At 48.5% G+C, this 7,849-nt stretch overlaps 1 protein-coding gene and 1 pseudogene across 3 annotated transcripts in view; both read right to left on the bottom strand.

Moving 5' to 3' along the window:
• DCUN1D3 (defective in cullin neddylation 1 domain containing 3) overlaps positions 1–7,849 on the bottom strand; it is a 30,524-nt gene that overhangs the window by 16,694 nt on the left and 5,981 nt on the right. The window lies entirely within an intron of this gene.
• LOC111731995 lies at positions 5,851–5,966 on the bottom strand (annotated as a pseudogene).

The following is a 7,849-nucleotide window of genomic DNA, read 5'->3' on the forward strand; positions in this document are numbered from 1 at the left end:
GCATCCAGTGCACTGCACAAAGCTACCCACAGGCACGGTGCTAGCCCGTCGCTTTACCTAACGTCTCCAGGTACCTGCCTAAGGTTCACTGCGTTTTTACACATACCAACTAATGCAACAACCGGACAATACTACCCTATAAGGTAGGCATTATCATCGCCGTTTTATAGACGAGAATACTAAGGCACAGAAAGCATAAAACTTACCTAAGGGCACATGGCTAGCAAGTGGCAAAGCTAAAATGCAAATCCATGCCTTACTCTTTCTCAAAATGAAGGATGATGCTTTTCAAACCTGCTTTTTAAAAGCATGGAAGTTTGAACTGCTTCTTTTTAAAAAGCAGTACCACAAGCGAGTGGGGTTTTTCTTCGGTCTGCATAAATCTTTCGGTCCCTGTGAAATGAGATTCGACTAGACCAGTGCAGTGTCTTTCAAACTTTAGCTGCGACCTTCAGTGGGAAATACACTAACATCCTGACCAAACGCATGTATCGATATGTGTACAACTCAAAAGTCTGCTTACACTGGAAACGTACTGCATCGCGTTAACCAATGTCGCCAATAAAAAGAATTTTAAAAAGGGTCTTGCAGCAATATCTACTCTCACTTCTATGATGTGCTCTAATTGATGCTATTTTTTTAAATTTGCTTTTTAATTGTTGGTTAGAATCTAATTAGACACGACCCGTGGTAAGAAAATCTCAAGATCAAACTGACAGTTCAAACCCTCGAATATCTTTACTGTGCCAAACATAATGCTAGGCGTTCTGTCGTTGCTATGGCAGTTAATCCACATGGCTACTCTATGAGGTTGGTACGGCCGATATCCCTATTTTACAGATGAGGAAATAAGCTCAGGAATGAAGCACCTCACCCAAGTGCCTACACGGTGGCACAGCCAGAGCGGCTCACCAAACATTCCCGCTGCTCTCCCGGCCTCTTTTTAGTTAAGTGGGGACATGTGCCTATTTTGGCCAATGGACCGTAGGCAAATGTGATACTTATTATTTCCAAGCCTTAGCACCGAGCTGGCACATGACGTCCCAGTCATCTCTTCCCCTACTTGGTGACCAAGACAGCACATGATAATGGAACCTACATCAGCCCGGGCCTCGGGGAGACTGTTTGGGACAGAGTACCCTTCAGGCCACCAACCCATGTGAAACGTGCAAGTCACACACTTTTATCAGATTAAGGCAAACTTCCTAAATCCAACCCCTCAGCAGCAGTTCTACAGTTCAGATCCCGCCATCTTCACTGTGAGACTCTCAGTTTATGAGCTGTTCCCTCCAAGCTCTCTGCCACGAGAGCGATCTGTGTCTGTCTGTCTGTCTGTCTGTCTCCCACACACACGGCCCATGTGACTGTGCCACTATTTAACTGTTTCCCCTTCAGCTACAGAGTAAGATCCCAACTCGACAAGGCATACGAGGCCCTTCTGCATTTGACCTCAACGACTGTCATTCTCCGTCACCCCGCTTCTCAGGCACCGACACGCCTGCCGTTTCGAGACGTAGCTTCATACACACCGCTGCCTCCTTGCTCTCCAGTGCTGGTCCTTCCAGCCCAGCTCAGATTTTACCTCCCACCGACTCCTCCAGGACCCCTTCCAGCTGACCTAGAGTCCTCGGTCATCTTAACTAACAGCACTGATACTTTGTAGCGCTGATTTTACTTTTTCTAATTGTTCTTATGTCTCTAATTGGTAGGTATGTTTCCTCCCACACCAGAGAGGTCCTTAACACCAGATAAACAACAGGCACTCAGATTTACTGCGATGAATAGCTGGCAACATGTGAACACATTTCTTTCTCCTGAAACACAATGTATCCAATCCTAAGGGCCAGACCTTAAAAACATCCAGACCACATGCTTCACTTTGAAAGCAGCAAGTGAGCACATCAAACTTGGAGGCCAAATTTCTCTAGCCTGTAAGACGAGTTCTGCATTTCAGAAGTCCCCTATGAATGATCTGCATTCCGTCTGGGAAAGCCGGTTCCTTGCTTACGTATGTCTAACTTGAGAACTGCCATGGTCTGGTCCTCCTTAGAAAATTGCTTGTATCTGTTTAGAAACTGTAGGTACTGTTAAAAGTGTGTTTTCAAAATTTCTGTTCCGTTAAGCCGCTATCATAATCAAAGGCTCTGAGTCGGAAGCACTAAATGCTGGAGACTCCGACTTGGTGGTGAGCGGGTTGGGCTAAGTGCTGTGTGCACACAGCCACGCCAGGAACCACATCGAGGAGCTTGGCCCGCCTGCGAGGGAAGGGGACTGCTCCCTTCCAAACGGGGGAAAAGGCAGCCGGGCAGATTTTTACCTGTTGCATAATCTTTTATCCTCTCTTTCTGGTGAGCTGCAATCCGAAAAGCAAATGCTGGGGTAAATGAAGCAACTCTAGCTCTTTGCCTGGGGAGGTTAGGGTTAAAGAAAGTCTTCGATTACGCATTTCTGTTCTTTCGCTTTCGGATACCAAGAAAATTCAAGGTCCCAACATACTGAAAAGGTTTTATTTTGGAAGTGAAAGACTCCGGATGAATTAGAAGCTTAGTCTCCCAACAGAGGCCCACAGTGAGAATGGCTTGGAAAGGTTTTAAACTCCACCACTGTGTACACCTCTCATTCCGACTCTGACCTACGTTTCATCTTTTCAAACGTGTGGTCTTGAACGCGTGCACTTCGAGGGAGACACCTCCACGGAGATGATGATTTGGAGGACTGGGAAAGAACGGTCTTTCACGTGGCTCTCATCTTTTAAAAGCCCAACTACTCAGCTGCCCACAGAGATCCTCACCAATGGCAGTTTCCCAGGAAAGAAGGAAATACACCACTTCACTCCAGCTTCGCAAATCCTGGTCTGCAGACCGAGGGCACATGTCACAAGCCCTGCGCGTCCCCTGTCCAAATTCCTCCGGACTCGCCAGCCATTCCCTATAATCAACATCTAACTTCCACGCCGAGGGAGGTGGACTGGTTCAGACTGACATCTGCCCTGTGTGAGGAGGTCTTGTGGGCCTGCCCAGAGGATGAATGTCACAACGCAGCCTTTGGTGAGAAGCCAGGGTTCTAATCCTGCAAAATACAGCCCTCTCCCAACGTGCCAAATAACACGGGTCGCTTCTTTTAGGAGACAGGACAGCATGAATGACAAAACCAAAATCTACCAAGTACGAGGGCTCGCGGCTTGGGACATTAGAGTCTACCTCAGCTGGGGAAACTCAGAGCTTCTCGCTGTGGAATCATGTAGAAACTTTGCATTAAATAAACAGAGGAGGAGAAAAACCTTGGGCTAAATCGCTGTCACCATTTGACTCTCTTTTAAGCTAATCTTGATAAGACGATGCATGGAACAGGAAGAACATGGGCGTGATGAGAGCGGCAGAAATCAATTTTTACAGCAATTTTTCAAAACTACGATTTGAAACATTAAATAATTTATTACCAGATGCGTGGCCTTCATGTGAAGGTGATTCTAGAACAAAATCGCTTGCAGAACACAGGCCAACCAAACGTAGACGATCAAAGACGACGGTGTTAAGATACACGAAAAATGTCAAGGGAACACAGGAAATGAAGGCTTAAAAATTTAGAAATTTTTTTTTTCAAGAAGCCTTAACCTGCGCCGGAAAGCAGCTTTCTTAGCGATTACACAGTCGAGGTTTCCAGTTTCATCTGGGGTTTTACTGAAAAAGAAGGGACGCCCCGTAACAGTTGGTTTCGCTTCTACCTCGGCTGGTTTCGCTTCTCAGGACACCTCCATGTGAAGAGCAGAGCGGCAGAAAGTGAGATGAAAGTCTGAGTGAAGCCCCAGTGTTAGCTTCAGGGCACACGTCGCAGTGAACCTTAAAACAGCTACCAGCGCGAAGGAACGCACAGGTTACTAGGAGGGAGCGGCGTCTCGGCCTTCCCGAACCTACGCTGGCGTGTGTGCAAGACAAGGGGTGGATTTTTCTCCCTCCCCCACAGGACGGGTCAGAACCGTGGGGAGCTCCGACGCCGAGAGTAAAAGGAGCTGAAGGTCGATCCAGGTTGCAGGACGGCTGAAGGCGAAAGAGGAAGCGACACTATTCATTTTTGCATTATTAAAACCACGGTCACCAGTGCTAACCTCTACAGCTTAAATCCTCCGCAATCTACTTATGGCCATTTTGGCCATGAATGCACAAATGGAAATCTGTCGACCTGCGTGAGTAAGGAAAGTCTTTGACTTTACTCAAACCTGGACTTGCTCTACTCTGCCCGCAGACTTCATGAGGGCATGGCGGCGCACGAGGCTTATCAAACCTTAGAAGTTACACACTTTGACCACTGCCACACAGCCTTTTTGACCTTCCCATCCATTTACGCCCCAACTACTGGTCACCTAGTACTTTTCTTAAAGCTTAAAAAAATCACATCCACTCTAATATCGTCCTGAGGAACACTACCCATGAAGTCACAGGTCTGATACGCTGGCTGTTTTCATTGATACACATTAAACTATAGAACTAGTAAACACAAAGTGTTCATCCAGGGGCCATCCCAAATCACCTCACGTACCATCGACAGCACAAAAAACACACTCGAGTGTTCCTTCCGGAAGCGCCATGTACGAAAACGTTACCAAAGAGTTTTGAGAAACAGCAATTTGGGTCCCCAATCCTTTAAGTGACGGTTAAGCAAACAGATTCTACCAGGGTCTCTAACTTGCCCAGGGCCTCACAGTAGTGGTGGTAGAGTCTGGACCAGAATCCAAGACTGGGTCCAGTGACCAGTCGAATCTCCGGATGGGTGAGCTACGGGGAGACCTGGCCTCACGGGAGGTCGTGTACAAGTGAACCTCAAGCTTCTCCCTTTCTCTGCCTGGACCAGCTGAAATGACCTGCTGTTTCCTCCCCAACATCTGGTGGCGGGGGGGAGGGGGGGTTGGGGGGGCGGTGCCCGACTCACTGAGCCGCAAGGGATGCTGCCAAAGCTCAAAGCATCTCCCGAATCAGTTTCCCACGTTTGATCCTGCAGCATCCCAGCCACTGAGCCCCCGTCCCCACTGCTAGATCACACGTGTTCTGTACGGCTTCAGGAGAAAGTTTCCAGCTCGGAGCCTTCGGCCAGCCTGGGAAACAGGCTGCAAGTTTCCATTACAGTCACTCCTGCATTTTCCACATACCCAGGGCAGGTTTTACTTTCAAGTGACAGAAAACCTGTGTCTACTGTGTGCCTAGCAATGTTTCCCGCACTGTCCCATATGTCCTATCAGAGGAGAATGACAAAGTTCCTGGCCCTGTGGCAGCCACCAATCCAGGTGAGCTCAGCTACGTATGCACACAGCTAACGGTGGCTAATGCTATTAAACATTTAAGTACGTGCCCGGCACCAATGTCGCATCCTTGAATGCACTGTCTTTATTGAACACTCACGACTATTTACTGTGATTATCGTCACTTTATACTTGACGGAAATGAGGCTTAGAGATGTCAAGTGACTCGTCCAAAGTCAAGTGGCAAGTAGGTGGTGAAGTTCAGACTCAAACAGCCTGACTGTAGGCTGATGCTCTTAACCGACGCACCGTGTCCACCTGACTGTTTATAACGTCACGCCGAAAGAAAACATGAATTCTATGTATCTGATCTTTATTAAGTGAGCTCATTTCCCGCATTAGGAAGGTCGAGAGCTAGTGCACCTGTGAAGTTCAAGAATATATAACATTCTGAGAATGCCATTTCATACTGATTGAGGGAGGAATTTGCTCCTTTGTAATCTGAAGCTATTCAATTTGCACTTTGACAAAAATAAAAAAAACCTTCAAATAGTAAATGCACATCTTATCTAAGATCAAATTTAGATAGCCTTATTCCATTGCTACTTTTTTTTTAACACCTACAGCACCTGGTCTTCATAGGTGGTCTCCCATCCAAGTGCTAACCAGGCCCGACCCTGCTTAGCTTCCGAGATCAGACATCGGGCTTGTTCGGGGTGGCGTGGCCGTAGACCACGGGCCGTGGCTCCACCGGGGTGCGAACCCAGGACCTTCTTTGTGTAAAGCACACGTGCTAACCGCTACACTATGGAGCCACGTGCTCCATTGCTACGTATGAGATGCAAACCTGGTGTATTCAGGTGGTAGAATAAAAAATACATTTGCTCTTTGTCCTCAGTTCCTGCCGGGCTCCTGAAACCCCTGGAATTTCCTGAGTGACAGGCGTGTCCTTTGTTGTTTCCAAGGACCACAGGGGAGTTTACGGTGCGGATGTGACTCGGGGTGGACCCTTAGAGAGCAGGGCTGGCCACACCAGGAAGACAGCCTGGCACGTGACCGGAGGGAGGGACCATTCGGCACCCCTTCCAGAACACAGGGTGGGGCAGGGTGGCCGGGGCTCGATCACCAGTCGCCAACGATGTAATCAGCTGTGCCTGCATAGAGGAACCTCGACTGAAATGAGGCTCGGGGAGCTTCACAGCTGGTGCACACACTGTGGTGCTGGGAGGCTGGCATGTCCGGAGGGGATGTGGCAGCTCTGTGTCCCCAACCAGTGTCTTGCCCTGTGCATCTCCCATTTGGCTTTCCTGAGTTGTACCCTTTATAATAAAACTAATCCTAAAAATCATGCTTTCTCAAGTTCTGTGAGTCACATGTTCTAGCAAATTATCGAATCTGAGGGCGAAGGTTATGGGAACCCCCAAAGCTGTAGTCCGCCAGGCACCAGTGCAGGTAACATAGGCTACCTGATAGTTGGGGCTGGCATCTGAAGGGAGGGACAATCTTGTGACACTGGGCCATTAACTTGTGGCATCTTCACTGACTCAAGGCTGTTCGTGTCACAGCTGAAGTGCTGGGCACTCGGCTGGTGTCAGAGAATCGTTGTTGGAACATAATCACTAACCTCAATAGAGAAAGGTCCACATTAAAACCAACTTAACTAATACCTCAGAAACCACTTCCCTGCGTGATCTAATCATCAAGTCTGTAGCTATCACCAATTCTGGGCACGGTCGAGAGTTTTCAGCACTGGTAGGAAGTCTGGCCCTATAGATAGAGGCACGGTACCTACCTGGGAGAGTAAAATTTCTTGTAAAAGACCAGAACTAATCTGACCTGCTAAAGTGAACATGGAATGTTGTAGAAATCAAAATGATTTTAATAATTTTAGTTGTGATTTACTTCACATTTATTATAGTTCTCACAAGAATCACGAATCACCTCAGGAGTTTATATATAACTTCCCTGTGGATCACGGACGTTGTTAAATGACAGGAGACACCTCCTACTTGCTTCACTATGTACTTTAACCCAAACGCAGATGGACCCAGGGGCACGACAGTCCCAGTTGTTTACCAACTTCTGACTGGTCAAACGAGGCAGCGACCTCAAAAGTTAGACCGCTCCTCCCCAAACGGCCCACCATGAATGACTGGTGCACCGTGCAGACCCATCTGCCCAGACCAGCCTGACCCCCCTGCACACATCCCTCCCCATCAGGAATACAGACGCCAGTCGTGGGAGAGGGCGTGTGTGGTCAGGGCCCCCGGCCCACGGACGGTGTCTCCTGGGGCTGGGCAGTCTCCTGGACCAACTCCTTCCCCACCTGCTCCTCCCCAGCAAGTGCCACTGTTCCCACTGTTCCGGGTCCACAGCCGGACCACTGGTGGGCGGCCAACACAGCCAGCCAGCAACAGGACCACCGCCACCTCCCCTCCCCCACCCCGAACCACCTATCTGAATGCCTCTAGGAAAACCTTGACTTTTCCCTTTCAATGTTAAGAAACCCCCAGGCAAAGCTCTCTTTACCACAGGCGTCAGCTACAAGCCACTCGTTTTGAGTAAATGATTGAACAAGTCAGAAAGACTAACTTACCAAGGGAAAAAGAACCACAC

The sequence above is a fragment of the Pteropus vampyrus genome, unplaced genomic scaffold, assembly GCF_000151845.1.
Source record: "Pteropus vampyrus isolate Shadow unplaced genomic scaffold, Pvam_2.0 Scaffold417, whole genome shotgun sequence".
In the NCBI taxonomy this organism is placed as follows: domain Eukaryota; kingdom Metazoa; phylum Chordata; class Mammalia; order Chiroptera; family Pteropodidae; genus Pteropus; species Pteropus vampyrus.